The sequence below is a fragment of the Felis catus genome, chromosome C1 (genome assembly GCF_018350175.1).
Source record: "Felis catus isolate Fca126 chromosome C1, F.catus_Fca126_mat1.0, whole genome shotgun sequence".
In the NCBI taxonomy this organism is placed as follows: Eukaryota; Metazoa; Chordata; class Mammalia; order Carnivora; family Felidae; genus Felis; species Felis catus.
The window spans coordinates 144,770,149-144,785,443 of record NC_058375.1 but is presented as its reverse complement, the minus strand read 5'-3'; the positions used below and the strand labels follow the sequence as shown (position 1 = coordinate 144,785,443).

At 34.8% G+C, this 15,295-nt stretch overlaps 1 long non-coding RNA gene across 1 annotated transcript in view; it reads left to right on the top strand.

Moving 5' to 3' along the window:
* Positions 1 to 15,295, top strand: part of LOC123379155 — a 43,958-nt gene that overhangs the window by 10,411 nt on the left and 18,252 nt on the right. Inside the window, exon 3 of the long non-coding RNA XR_006583211.1 lies at positions 12,022 to 12,160. This is a non-coding gene — a long non-coding RNA (uncharacterized LOC123379155). The remainder of the gene's footprint in view (positions 1 to 12,021; positions 12,161 to 15,295) is intronic.

The following is a 15,295-nucleotide window of genomic DNA, read 5'->3' as shown; positions in this document are numbered from 1 at the left end:
CAAATAATTATAAAGCAGTACCACGTGGCCAGGAGAATATATATAATTAAAGAAACGAAGCATGATATTTTTATTTTTTATTTTTATTGTTTCCCAGCTATATGGAGATATAATTGACAAAAAACTTTGTGTAAGTTTAAAGTGTTCAACATGATCACTTGCTATACATATATATTGTGCACTAATTAGTACAATAAGATTAGTTAACACATCTACCACCTCATGTAATTACCATTTGTTCTTCTACAGTGAGAACATTTAATATCTACTCTATTTGAAACTCATATAATATTTGAAAAACTAAGTAAAAAATGTCAGATGAAGGCAGGTAAAATGTGTGTGTGTGTGTGTGTGTGTGTGTGTGTGTGTGTGTGTGTTGTCAGGTAGAAAAATTACTTTAAAATAACATCCAAAATAAATCCATCAAGATTTAGGAATAGGGGGAAAAAATCTGTTGTAAAGAACCAAAATATAGCCAAATATTTTTCTTAGCTACTAGTCAGAATATTGGAAAATATGTAAGTAGTAATGCATAAATTCAAATTGATAATAACCCAAATCCTGAAGTATGATATAAGGGATTTTATAATTTTTGAAGGAAAAAGCCTTTCATATCATCTATTACACCAAAACAAATGATCAGTGAGCATTGCCTCCTTGGGAGAAAGCCTAAGCATTGATCACCTAGTTAGTTCAAAATTTTTTTCTCAATCATATTTGTATATCTAAAGGAACAGTTACTCCAGTTTTGAGTTTACTGAAATATAAAGCATTGATTTTTGTTGCTGTTCACATTATCCCCCAAAAAATATGAACATAAAAGAGATGAGGGTTAGTTTACTAACATAATGCCACACCCTTAATTCACTTAAAGTATCATTTTCTTGCAGAGATAATGAGAGAAAAAGAAGTATTTGGAACTAAGAATTGTGTTGGTCACAGTTTTGAAGGATTTAGTTGTCCAGATCAAATTTATCATATTTAATTAGAATAAAAACAGTACCTATTATTTTAACTACTTAACCAAATTATTGTAAGAATTATATAAGATAATGCTTAAATGCCTAACTCAGTGCTTAAAGCTAAATAGGAAGAAGGGCCTTGTCTCCTTCTATTCCTTCACATTCTCTCTCTCTCTCTCTCTCTCTCTCTCTCTCTCTCTCTCTCTCTCCCCCCACCCCCCTTTTTTTTTTAAATCCAAAAACTAGTGGAGGGGTAGTTTTGTATTTTTGGAAACCAGGAATGAGAAAGTCATATCAAAATCCAAAATGATTATTATTTTTGTTATTATCTTAGTTTGTGTGTCTTTTTATTTTTCTTATGGAAGAGCAGCCCTAGTATTTCCTGTAGGCTAAAAATTTGTCTCCAATGCAACATTTGTGGGTAAGTAGCAGGAGAGACTTCTTTCAAGAAATATCTACTCTTCAGGCCTGTTGTGTTATTTTCCAGAACTTCACATTGAAGTTCTAGAAAGTCAAACATTGATCTATCTTCTTTACAACAGGAATATCTTTATGAGAGTAGATTTCATGCTTTTCTATTTGGTAGCAGAAGGACTTATTAAAACAAGCACTAGTGGCATTTGGAGAAACAAAACAAGGAAAAGCAGAACTACTCTAGTGGAAGCAGACTCAGGAAGCCAGGAGTCCAGAACACCAAGCTAAAATAGCAAATTTGGAATACCATTATCTTATAGAATGGCATGTTTCCCTGTTAGTGAGTTTAGCAATTCATTTTCTGCAAAGACCACAAAAATGACAATTGTAACTGAAATAGAAAGACAACTGAAAATAGGGTGTCTTGGGGATTGAGGCCAGTACTAATTGGCCTCAATTCTGAGTCTTGTTTCTGAAATGCTTCTTTTCTATGGCTTGGCTACAGCTACAAGAAGTGTATAGACAGAACTTACTTCTTTTCCAACTAGGCAGCTTTTCCTAGAATTATTTTATCAGTGTTCCCAGTTGCTCACCAAACCATGTGGTTGTCTATCTCCAAGAAGTACATTTTTTTTTAATTTTTTTAATGTTTATTTATTATTGAGAGACAGAGAGAGACAGAGCATGAACAGGGGAGGGGCAGAGAGGGAGAGACACAGAATCTTAAGCAGGCTCCAGACTCTAGGCTGTCAGCACAGAGCCAGACGCTGGGCTCGAACTGGTGAACCACGAGATCATGACCCTAGCTGAAGTCAGACCCTTAAACGACTGAGCCACCCAGGCACCCCAAGAAGTACATTTTCATTCAGAGACTTATTTAGAAGTATATAATATTATAACTTGCACAAATAAATTATTCAAATAGGGCCACAGGTTTTTCCATGCCTAGGTGGTTCTGGAGTACTTGAACTAAGACATCAACAGCCGCCACTTCATTGACTGATTTGAAAATTGTCTACTCAATTATAAGGCATGTAGCCACATCCAGATGTTCATTAGTTATTGCTTATTCAGAGGAGTGGCTATATTGGTCTTCATATATTTTTAGGTTTATTAGAGTGTGAACATATACTGTAATTACAAGACGCAGATGAGCAACCATCTGCACATATCTCTCCTCCTCTCAAGGACTTTCAGATCAAACTGAGTCATATTCCACTGATGAGTTTCCCCTGGATTAAAGCTTGAGAGCACTGTAAATGACAATAATTATGGTGCTGAAAATATGTTTCTTTGGACTGGAAACTTCCTTTTCTGTCTTTTCATGCTTTTAAAATAACTTGGAAAATAAACAATGTCTTGTGTGATATGTTAATAAGCCCCCTTAGGTCAATATTATTAGTTATGTTTCCAATGGACTATTATTGATAAATGAGCAATTTATTTTTAGGTAACAATTTAAGGACCATAACTAGCAACCAAAATATCAGATCATAATTCTTAAAGACCTATCTTTATGCAGTTAGTCACCTCGACACATCTTTGTTTTTAATAAAAAGACTGATACTGTCTCAGCTGTGATGTGCGTTATGTTTTTTGGTATTTTGAGAAATATTTATCGGGAATGTCTACCATAGAAGGGTCCTCTGGTAGTTCTCCAGGTTTTCCTGCCATAGCTTAACGTCCCATGGAACATTCCAATTCTGTCAGCAATTTTTGCTCATGAAAACAATGAATTTACAAAGCTTATTTGAAACAAGTATTTTTTGATTGTATTTTCCTTTGGAGGAATACACACTCAGAAATATATTATTTCAAAATCATGGAGCAAAATAGTACAGCCATACCTCATTTTATTGAGCTTCTCTTTACTGAATTTTATTGCATTTTTTACGAATGGAAGGTTTGTGGCTACCCGTGTCAAGCAAGTTTATCAGCACCATTTTCCAACAGCATTTGCTCACTTGTGCCTGTGCCACATTTTGGTAATTCTCACAATATTTCAAGCTTTTTTATTATTATATTTATTATGGTGATTCCTGATCAGTGATTACAACTTGCTGAAAGTACAGTTGAGGGTTAGCATTTTTTAGCAAGAAAGTATTTCTGAATTAAGGTATCCACATTAGTTTTTATGCTATTGGACACCAAATAGACTATGGCATAGTGTAAATCTAACTCTTACATGCATTGAGAAACCAAAAAAATTCATTCAACTCACTTTATTGCAATATCAACTTTGCTGCGGTGGTCTGGAACCAAACCCACAAAATCTCTGAGGTATACCCATATGACTTTGTGTGGTCTCTTGGAGAGCACCAGCTTTGTTTTTGAATTATAACAAATTAATGGGCTCTGGGGAGGTAATTCAGAGAACTATATAACAAGTATGTCCAGTTTAAAAGATTCCATTCCCATCTCAATGTTACATTATTCAGCACATCTATTGCATGTCTAGAATGGGCAGAGTACTACTGAATATTTGGCAGATTGAGAAAAAAAATAATATAACATGGTTTGTGATGTCCTGCTTATTAACTAGCAGGGGCAGATATTCTTAAAACTGTTAAGTATGGTAAAATGAACTAAGCTGACACAAGAATATAGACTCAAACAATATCCTGGGCAAAGGAAACTGAATAGAAAGGATTGATTATGATTGGGATTTCTCAGACTCTTGTCTACCAAGCAATTCCCCTTCTTGTTTTCTAGTTCAGCTCTTTAAATATTTATATTCTTTTTATTTCATTTTTATAAATTAGGTATAGGGAGTCAAGACTCCCATTTAAACTCAGTTTTCAGGGGCACCTGGGTGGCTCAGTGGGTTAAGCATCAGACTTCGGCTCAGGTCATGATCTCACAGTTGGTGGGCTTGAGTTGGTGGGTTCGAGCCCCACATTGGGCTATGTGCTGACAGCTCAGAGCCTTGAGCCTACTTTGGATTCTGTGTCTCCATCTCTCTCTGCCCGTCCCCTGCTCGCACTCTCTCTCTCTCTCTCGAAAATAAATATTAAAAAAATTTTTTTAATAAAAATAAAAAAATAAACTCAGTCTTTAAATCAAAAAATCAACAAATGACAAGCTACTTGGCATGCCCATGGGAATGCAAATTAAATAGAAACAATATATCCCCTCCCAAGAAAAAGGTTGATAAGTTTTGGCAAAAGTACGGAGAAACTGGGAGTCTCAAACACTGCTGATGTGAGTGTAAATTGAGGGAGGTCAATTCGGCAATGCCTACCAGAATTAAAAATAATCTTGTACTCTTTATATAGCAATTTAGCTTCTGTATATTTATCTCAGAAAAACAGCCATATCTAACCACAAAGGAAAATGTGTAAGGGTGCTCAGAGCAGCCTTTTTGAAAGAGTAAATGTTAGTAAAATTCACTCACTAAATCTCCATCAGGATGTGAATAGCTAAATTATCCAGGAATGAAATAGATCTAGAGATATTGAAATAGATTTCTAAGATACCCAAATGACAGGTTGTTATGCAAAGTAAAGAAATCTACACTTAGAAATAATATATATCTTTTTTAGAGGTATATACATGTGTATGTAACTACAAAGAAATCATTCTGCTAAAATAGCTTATGAAGAGAAAGGCATTGTTATTAGAGGTAGTTCAGCATTTAGTCATACATGGAATAAAGCAAAGGATGATCAGAGGTGGAAGGAAAGCAAAGAGACTACGGCCAGACACAGATCTGTGATCCTTAGACCCTGGTTTTAGTTCATGTTGTGTAATTTTTACAGAATTAGAGTGGATTGCCAGTACCTCGATCTTGGATTTGCCCTTCGCTGGTTCTTTTTCATTATAAAAATCTTTAAAGAATATGGGGCCAAATGCAGAAGGATATCTAATTAGCAAGCCCCAAATTTCTAGCTCATTCCCACAATTCATATCTCTATTGTCTGCTTAAAAGACATTTGCCATTTTTTGTTCCTGATTAATCTATTAGACTTTGAGACTGAAGGCTCCAACAAAACCTCTGGTTTTTCATTGCATTGTAAAAAATTTTTTGACCATCTCCTTTGTCTCTTCCTCCATTGGTTGGTGAACTTGCAAACTTGAAATCTTATATTACAAAGAGTCTCACATATTCAAGCCGGTAACTTCTTTTCTTTTTTCTTAACGTTGCCCATTTTGGCAATTTTTCAGCCATATTCACATTAATATTCATGAGAAGGTGGATTAAACTTGAAATTCAGATCAAATACATGTTTTGTGCTATAGCAGAGCTAATAAAAGTTTATGTGAAAAGGACTGTCTTTGCATGACCAAAATAAAGATATTGAGTTTTCCAGAATTTATTTGCTTATTATAATTTTTGTTTCATTTTGCCAAGATATTCAAAAGATTACTTATTTGCAAAATTCATGACATTAATATTTGCTAAGTTTTTTTCTTAAATTCAGTGTTCACATTTGCTTTCTTATTTGATGAATGCAATGTGTTTAATATAGAGGTAGCTTATTAAATAGTTGTTAATCTAATGAGTGACAAATGATGTATATTCAAACTGAATCTGCATAAAACAAGAATATAAATATACCAACATTCTAAAATATTAATTGGTAAATTTACTTAATATGACTCTGACTACAATGAAAATAATTGCATCTGATTTAATATATGTGTTTTATCCTCTCTGACAAACTTTATAGCTACATTTTTACCCAAGACCACAATCTTAGTCCATGTGGACTGCCATAACAGAATACTATAAATTGGGTAACTTATAAGCAACAGAAATTGTCATAGTGTCTTGTGAGAATCTACTTCCTAGAAGTCCTCTCACTGTGTCCCCACATGGCAGAAGGGATGAAGGAGCTCCTTTGGGCCTCTTATGAGATCACTAACCCCAGTCCTGGGGATTCTACTCTAATGACCTATTCAGCTCCCAAAGACTCCACTTCCTAATATCATGTTGGGGGTTAGAATTTCAACATATGAATTATGAGGGGGGACACAAACATTCAATCTAAAGCAATCATCTTGTTATGCTCATTTTCAATTTAATATGTAGCATTTATAATGGGGGGAATACTACACATTCCTAGAAATAAAGAGTTTGTGTCTGGAAAACTAGTAGTCTGATAAGATCTTAATTCCATGGCAACCAGGAAGAAAAGCCTTAGGACCCTGAAAACATCTGAATTAAATACAAAAGTACTAAACACCAAAGGGTCTTCTAGGAATGACACAGAAACAAGGAAAGCTATTGAACAGCGCTCATTCATCCTTTCCACTCTTTTATTTATCTTGGGAACTGGAATGAAACCATGGTAACCACCGTAGTGGGGAAGTGAAACATTATTTATCCAAGTTTATATTTTAATGATTAAATTCATAGACTCTAGAATGTAGCAGAGCAAAATTTAGAGTCCTGGATCTGCTATTACTAGCATATAAACCCGTCTTAGCTCAGACTGCTATAACAAAATATCATATACCAGGTGGCTTAAACGACAGAGATATATTTCTCACAGTTCTGGAGACTGAAAGTTCAAGATCAAAGTACCAGCAGATTTGGTGACAGGTGAGTGTTCTTCACCTGCATCTCAGATGGCTGTCTTCTCACTGTGTCCTCACATTACCTTTCCTCAGTGTGCGCTCCTGGAGAGACAGCTCTCCTGTCTCTTCTTCTTCTGATAAGGGCACTAGTCTCATAATAAGCACTTCACCCTCATGACCTCATCTAAGCCTAATTACTTTCCAAAGGCCCCGATTCCAAATACCATCACTCAGGGGATTAGGGTTTGACATATGAATTTTGGAGGGACACAAACATTCAGTTCATAAAACAAACAGAAGCAATGTAGTTTATCTTTCTAAGTTTCAGTTGTCCTATCTGAAAATCAGGACAATTGTAATGCCTATCAAAACATTTTTATATTAAATAAGATAACACACGTAAAACACATATCATCTCCATATATTTTGGCATAACCTATATGTTAACAATAGACAATGTTAATTTGTAATCATTTACTAGATTGTCTTTTCTTCTGTGAGACAACTGTCAAGTTAATATCCTTTTAATGTTAACTTCAGCTGTAATAACTGGTATTATTTCACTTATCTGTAAAATAGAAAGATGTCTCTTTGCACCCATGCCTATTCATTTGTCTAGAGAGATAAGAGACATAGGTAGAGATGATAGATTAGATAAATATATAGAATTTCTCTATTGAAAAATCCGTATTTAAAATCCACATGTAAAATATCATTCTTTTATTTTTACTCCAATAGACAAAAAATACCAAGTACCAAGAAAAATGAATGTGCTCGATTGTGGTTTGAATATTGTCTTTGGCTAATCTTTTTACCTGCATTTCTTGACACTCCAAAAACTAGGTTGTGCCTAACCTTTCAATCCCAAAGGAATATTCTGCTCTCAGAATACTAAGAATGGGTGAGGGAACAATGATGAGCTACAAGTACTTGCTTGAATGTAATTTTAAAAGTCAACAAAGCAATCTGAATCATTTTATGTCTGTTATAATTACACACTGAGCTCAGTATATCAGAATATACAAAGGTCCACACATTCCTGGATGAGAACCCGAGGTTCACTAGCCCATAGATAAGCCATGCTACAATTTACAATTGGAAGACAGAGCCAGTTTAGAAATTACTGAACCAAGTAAAAAGCTGGGTTGCTCAGACATGTCTACAAGGACAAGACATTTGCTGAGAATGCACATTCAAAAAAAAAAAAAAAACAACCAGATAGTTAGAGGAAAAAAGATAAATTTCAAAAGTTACGCCTAAGGCACAGTTGTCATTTTACACTCCACAGTTTTCTTGTGAAGGAAGAATGAAACCTTTTAAAGTGTTATCCAGTTTTGTTTCAGGGTTCTTGGATCTGTTGGCCTAAACGCCCTTCACTGTCAAACATTATGTCAGCATCACATTGTGGCAGAGGTGGCCAAATTTAGAACTATATTGAAAAAGAGAACAATCAAAAAATGTAGCTACTCAAGCCAAAATATCTCTCAGCACTTATTTTTTTTTTTGTATTTTTCAATAAAATTAGCCAATGGTGAGTTACTATTACTTTAGAAAAGTCATGATGAATTTTTCAAAGTGTGTGGTCACACAAATCAATGGGTGAAATATCAACCAAAAAGGGAATTTAAGTTTCTTATAATCCTTCCTTTTTTAAATAACTCCTGAGGAAGAAGTTCTACAGATCTTCTACATATCCTTATTACAAAACTTACAGAGCCTGGTACCATGTCTGAATGCAAGTTACAGAGTCAAGCCACTGTGTGTGTGTGTGTGTGTGTGTGTGTGTGTGAGAGAGAGAGAGAGAGACAGAGACAGAGACAGAGACAGAGACAGACAAGGGAGAGTGAAGAGAAAATTACAGTCTGTATTTGTGAGAGTAGTGGTTACGTAGAATGTTCTAGAATCTTTAAACAGGGAAGATGGACGGGGGAACATCTGAGAGTTTCTTAAAACTTACACTTTTCTTTTTATACTCATAACCCTACACCTTTTATCCATTTCCCTATCTATTAATTATGTGATCAGTATACAATCATCCCATCTAATTCACAGAATTATTGTGAGAATTTTAATTCTAAGTGCAAACATATTTTGTGTCAGTGTAACACATTAAATATTATGTCATATTATAATTTTTTAGAAGAGTGTCAGGCTCAGTATGTTTCAGTATGTGCAATTTCCAGTTTACATCAGGAACATTTCATATGAACTCAGTTTTGTACATAACTAATTTGATTATCTGGTATCCTGTTATTGTAGGAGCAGCATGGAAAAGTGGGGAATGTCACGACTATATAGTTAAGACCTACTTATGTTAAAATTGTAGCCCCAATACATTATATGAATCATTCCTTAATCTTAGTTTCTCCTGAATAACAGATGTAATAACATTCACTCATAGGATTAAATATAGTTATGGAAATCCTAGTTTACCACAACGCAGATACTTAATAAATACTAGTTATATCCAATGGTCTATTGAATAAAACATTAGTTGTTTTGAAAAAAAAAACACATAAAATTCCCCTTCTTGGTTAATTTGGTCACTCTTCTTCCAATTTCTAAATTGAGAAGCAAAAAAATCTTGTGGAAAACAAACACTTCATGCCTGATAATTCTAGCAATAATGGACTTCCATTCTGTCACCTCAACTGTGAAATAAAGCCCTTTACCTTAAAACACCAACTATTAGGAATAGAGTTTTAGAACTCTATCTTTCCTCTACTCTGTTGCATTATTGCATCTTTAAGGAAGGAAAAATAACCTTAAATCTCTAAATATTTCTTAAGGATCACAGAATCTTGACAAGAAGTAAAATCAGCATTCGAGAGTACCAGTTTTCATATGCTCCCATTAATTAACTTTAAATTTAAAAAACCATAAAAATCGGTAACTAAATAAAATGTTGTCTTTTTAAAAATGATAAGTACACTAAATTCCTGCTAAACATTGTATTTATAGAATAAGTATTTTAGCTTCAAATAGTGTTATACTTTTAGGACATTCCAAAATAAAAATCAGGTTAAAGTATACTAAATATTGAGAATACTTCAGATCCACGTTTATGAATACTTTTTACAATTTAGTAATCTTTGGAACTGTATACAACAGTGTTTGCAAAAGAAAACCCTGCCAGCAAGATAACTATGATTAGTAAGCTGTGTTTTCTATTACCCAGAGCTCTCCAAAAATTCTCCTGCTGGGATGACATTTGCAAGGTTACTGTACCAAAAAGCATTTCTCCTTTAAAAAAAAAACAAATTTTAATATATTTTTACAGATCCAAAAATGAAGATAACAAAAACCTCATTTTTCTATAAATTGGGAGCTTGTACTACATCTCCTAACATGAACATCATACATAATAATAGGAAATGCTTTTAAAATATTTCAGCTGCATATCTAAGTTTAGTTTTGAATTTAAATTCAATTTAAAAACAGAGAAATGTATTTTACCAACAGCATTAACTTAAATAATTTATTGATATAATTAATATTATAAATCACATTAAATTTGAATCCCAAAATAAACTAAAAGTAGCCACAACATTTCATGTAAATGCTCTATTATTTACTCAAGATTGAAGTTCAGAGTAAGACATGTACATCCATTGACCTGTTGTTTGATTAGGCTTATTTTAAGTCCTCTGCTACAAAAGTTAAGGGTTGTTATTCCTGAAAACATGTTCAAATTAGTGATACAGCTTCAGAAGGCAGATTTAAGCTCAGTACAAGATGCAGTTTCTAACAATTGGAACTCTCCGCCCTGGGATGAAATGATTTGGAAACATCCACCAGAGGACTGAACTATCTTTCAAGGATGATCACTAGAGGATCAATGAAGTGACAGGGATTCAGAAGTTCTCTAAGAGGAATTTCATTGCACAGTTGGAGTTTTCCAAATTGAAAATGAAGTGGGGCTAGCTAGACTACTTGTCAGGAGAGGAAGATTGTTTTAAAGCAAGAAGAGACCTTATACTTTTTAGTTAAAACAATAATGTCTCAAAATATTATTTTTTTAGGAAATAATTCACAGTAATACACATATTTCCATTATTGCAAATAGCTATGTAATTTTTTCCCACCTGCTAACACGTATTATAGAGTGTACTATATTTTTATTTTTTCCAGTTAATATATGAGAACTTTTGTAAGGTTTTATCTATTCTTTTTTTTTAATATAATTTATTGTCAAGTTAGCTAACACACAGTGTATACAGTACGCTCTTGGCTTCAGGAGTACATTCCCATGAGTCGTCGCTTACATACAACACCCAGTGCTAATCCCAACAAAAAATTTGATGAAAATGCAATGGTAATGAAAGATAATGATCATGAAGATGGGGATGGTGATGACATCAGTTGACTACTTCTAAGCCCTATTGAAAGTATTGGAGGGTAATTATCTTATTTAATCCTCACAACCCATCTACAGATGGGTTATTTAGGCAAAGAGAGTTTAAATATTTGCTCAAACATAGAACTATTTTGTGGTATAATGAGTGATTACACAGGTAGATTCTCCAGGTTATTATGTCATAATTTTCTAAATAATAAAAACTTACTGTAGAGGCAAGTACCCAGCAGAGCCTGACATGGGGGAGAATTTCTCATGTCAAATGTTATTTAATTTGTATTTTTCCCTATCTTCTTAGAAATAAGAATGTATGCATTTCTGTATAACACTTCAGTCTATTAAATGGAATTAAAAGATGATTGGGGCACCTGGATGGCTCAGTTGGTCAAGCGTCCAATTCTTGATTTCAGCTCAGGTCATGACCTCACAGTTCGTGAGCTCTAGCCCCACGTCAGACTGTGCAATGACAGTGCAGAGCCTACTTGGGATTCTTTCTCCCTCTCTCTCTGACCACCCCCCCTCCCCCGCTTGTGCTCTCTCTGTCTCTAAAATGAAATAAATAAACTTAAAAAAAAAGAGATGATAATCTGCATTCTGTTTTGAGACTCTTCAACTTGACATGTAGGAATTAGAATTACTTTGGCATTCCTAGGAAAAATTCTAGGAACACCTCTGGAGCCTAGGTATTAGCATGCTTAGATGAACCTAGAACTTTTGCCGGGGTAGAAGGGATGGTACCCTGTGTAATAAAGTCTCAAAATCTCACAGGAATAAGGCAAAATTCTTCAACTGAAAACTTCGCAAGTGGATACCCCCTGAAGGGTGAAAGTGAGGTGCAACAGAGGAAAGAGTTATTTTAGAACTTATAGCAGACTCAGCTCCAACGCAGCTAGCAGACTTCATGGAGGTAAGATCTGTAATATTTTTCTTTGTCTTCAACAGGATACACTGGAAATTTCAAAGACTAAAAGTATAGAGGAAGATTCTTCCTGATTGTTTGGTTTGTTGAAAGAGTAGAAAAGAGAAAGAACATTTATTTGCAAACAATTAGAACCACTTTCATTCTAATAGATAAGTCTATTCATTATCTCCCTAATGCATTTAAACTATTCATATCCTGGAATAATGCCCTAAGATTTCAATAATTTGCTTCCATTGATATTACTGAGTCTAGGAAGCTTTGTTTCTGAGTCAGAAATTCCTCCAGTTTCCATATTTCTCTTTTCTTTGCCATCTCCTCTCTGAGCATTTTTTGGCCTCAAAACAAGCCTGGAATTAAACTCACAGCTCCAAAATTAATTCCCAGTTTCTGACTTGTGAGCAATTTCCTAACTTACTCTGACATACTGCTCTGTGGGTTCTTGCCTGGCCTTGAGGGGAAACGGTAGGACTGGAAGAGGTCATGAAGGGAGTAAAGATAGAAAAGAAAGCTTGTGCTGAGATGATAAAGTACTTGGAGGTCTGGGAGATGAGGAAGAACCGGCAAAACAGACTGTTAAAAGTCAGGAAGGGGTTTAGAGGCAATAAACCAGAAAAAGGAGATATTGGTCTGAGGCTGAAACAAAGTTATTAATAATGACAAGACCTAGGTGAGTTATAACCATGAGAGTGGGCAGTGGAGAGACCTTGTCTAACACGTGGGACATTTAGTAGAGATCCAACTATGGTCATATCTTGATAGTGGATTGAAAACCAGCCTTACAGTAAGGGCTACTCAAGACCCCATTTTTAAAGCTTAAAAACAAGCCTTTGAAGCACACTGAGAAATCCGATAAGAAAGTCCATATACGTGACTGGACTCAGGTCCTTCCAGGGTCTGTTGACTGCCCCAAAATTTTCAAATTTACTTGGGTAATAATTATATGTTGATTTTTCTCTCAATATGTTTGCTTTATTTTAAATAATTAACTGGCATTAATTGCTGTGATCTGCTAAAATTTGGTATTTACTTGAAGAGCAATGAAGGGCTTAGTTGGGATGAGAGTGGCGTTTTAAGAATGATATGAGCAAGGCTCAAGAAATCACTTAATAAATGTGAATGGTTCTGCCAAGCATGAGGCAAATGAATTGTTTCTGTGTTCCAATGAAATTAAAAAGGCAGTTAATGTCATCTTCAAATCATCTCTGTACTACAACCAATTTGTCATTTTTTTTTACCTTTATTTTCTATGCCTTCTTCCCCATTGCAAACACAAAATTCTATCAGATACTCCTATAAAATAAAAGCTTAAAATGAAAGTTTAAAGAAGACAAAAACTCAGGGGGAAAAATGCAATAAGACATCATTATTTAGCAATGATATGTATATATTTTTAGTATTTATTTTTGAAAGAGAGAGAGAAAGAGAGACAGAGAGACAGAGAGACAGAGTGTGAGCCGGGTAGGGGCAGAGAGAGAGGGAGACACAGAATCCCAAGCAGGCTCCAGGCTCTGAGCTGTCAACACAGAGCCTGATGTGGGGCTCAAACTCATGAACTGAAATCATGACCTGAGCCAAAGTCAGACACTTAACTGACTGAGCCACCCAGGCACCCCAAAAGGATTTATTTATTTATTTATTTATTTATTTATTTATTTATTTATTTATTTTAAAGTTTATTTATTTTGAGAGAGACAGAGACAGTGCAAGCAGAGAAAGAGGGAGAATTCCAAGCAAGCTCTGTAGCATCATTGCAGAGCCTGATACAGGGTTTGAACTTACCAAACTGAGGTCATGACCTGAGCTAAATTAAGAGTCAGATGCTTAGCCAACTGAGCCACCCACGTGCCCCCAATGTAGCAATGATATATTAATGCCCCAGAGAATTCTTTCCATGTAAGTAATTCAATACTTATTATAAGAGGGAAATTTCAAAAATGGATATGTATGTGACATGATACTTCACATAGTTTACCTCTAATATTATTAAATGTTTATCTTTATTTTGTTCCAGAACAAAACCATATTTGATCCAGCAACAACACCATATCTAAAAATTTACAGAAATTTTTTACAGAAATTTTTTACAGAATGTTATACAAAAATATATCCTCATATATGTGAAATGATGTCAGCACAATGACATTGATGCATTGTTTGTCATGGTAAAATATTAGATAGAATCTAAATCAGTTAAGTAAATTATGTGCAATCACTAATGAAATACTATGGAATACTGTCTAGCAACAAAACAAAATAATGTTAGAAACTATAGTTATATTGTGATGTTGAAGTTGAATCAAACACATCTTTTCTCTTGGCTCTGACACAATAATGTATGTATTTTATCTACCACACCAAACACTAATTTCTGAAATACAGTGCATCACTTGGTCATATGAAATTAGTTATATGAAAATTAGTAATTTTGAGGCATCTCCATTAATCAGGTCTTCCCTATAAACATGGTACACTATATATAGTTCCCTTCTGCATTTTAATAACAAATTTTATTTTCCTCCCATTCATGTTTGCATTGCTAACTTCTAATTTTATTTTTCTGTTACATTATGTCTGCAAGTAACAAAGTAATGACCTATATGATTTAAAATGATGTAATTTCCCACTTTCTATTATTTAAATCCATTTTTAATGTTTATTTATTTTTGAGAGAGAGAGAGAGTGAGCAGGGGAGGGGCATAGAGAGGAGGACAGAGGATCCAAAGCGAGCAGTGAGCCCAGTGTGGGGCTTAAACTCAGAGACTGTGAGATCATGATTTGAGCCAAAGTTGTATGCTCAACTGACTGAGCCTCTCAGGCGCCTCTATTTAAATCCATTTTTAAAATGCACCTTTGGGGTCAGGGATTTTACTGAGAAGGGTCATATTTAAGATCTCCAGGTCCAGGGACGCCTGGGTGGCGCAGTCGGTTAAGCGTCCGACTTCAGCCAGGTCATGACCTCGCGGTCCGTGAGTTCGAGCCCCCGTCAGGCTCTGGGCTGATGGCTCAGAGCCTGGAGCCTGTTTCCGATTCTGTGTCTCCCTCTCTCTCTGCCCCTCCCCGTTCATGCTCTGTCTCTCTCTGTCCCAAAAATAAATAAACGTTGAAAAAAAAATTAAAAAA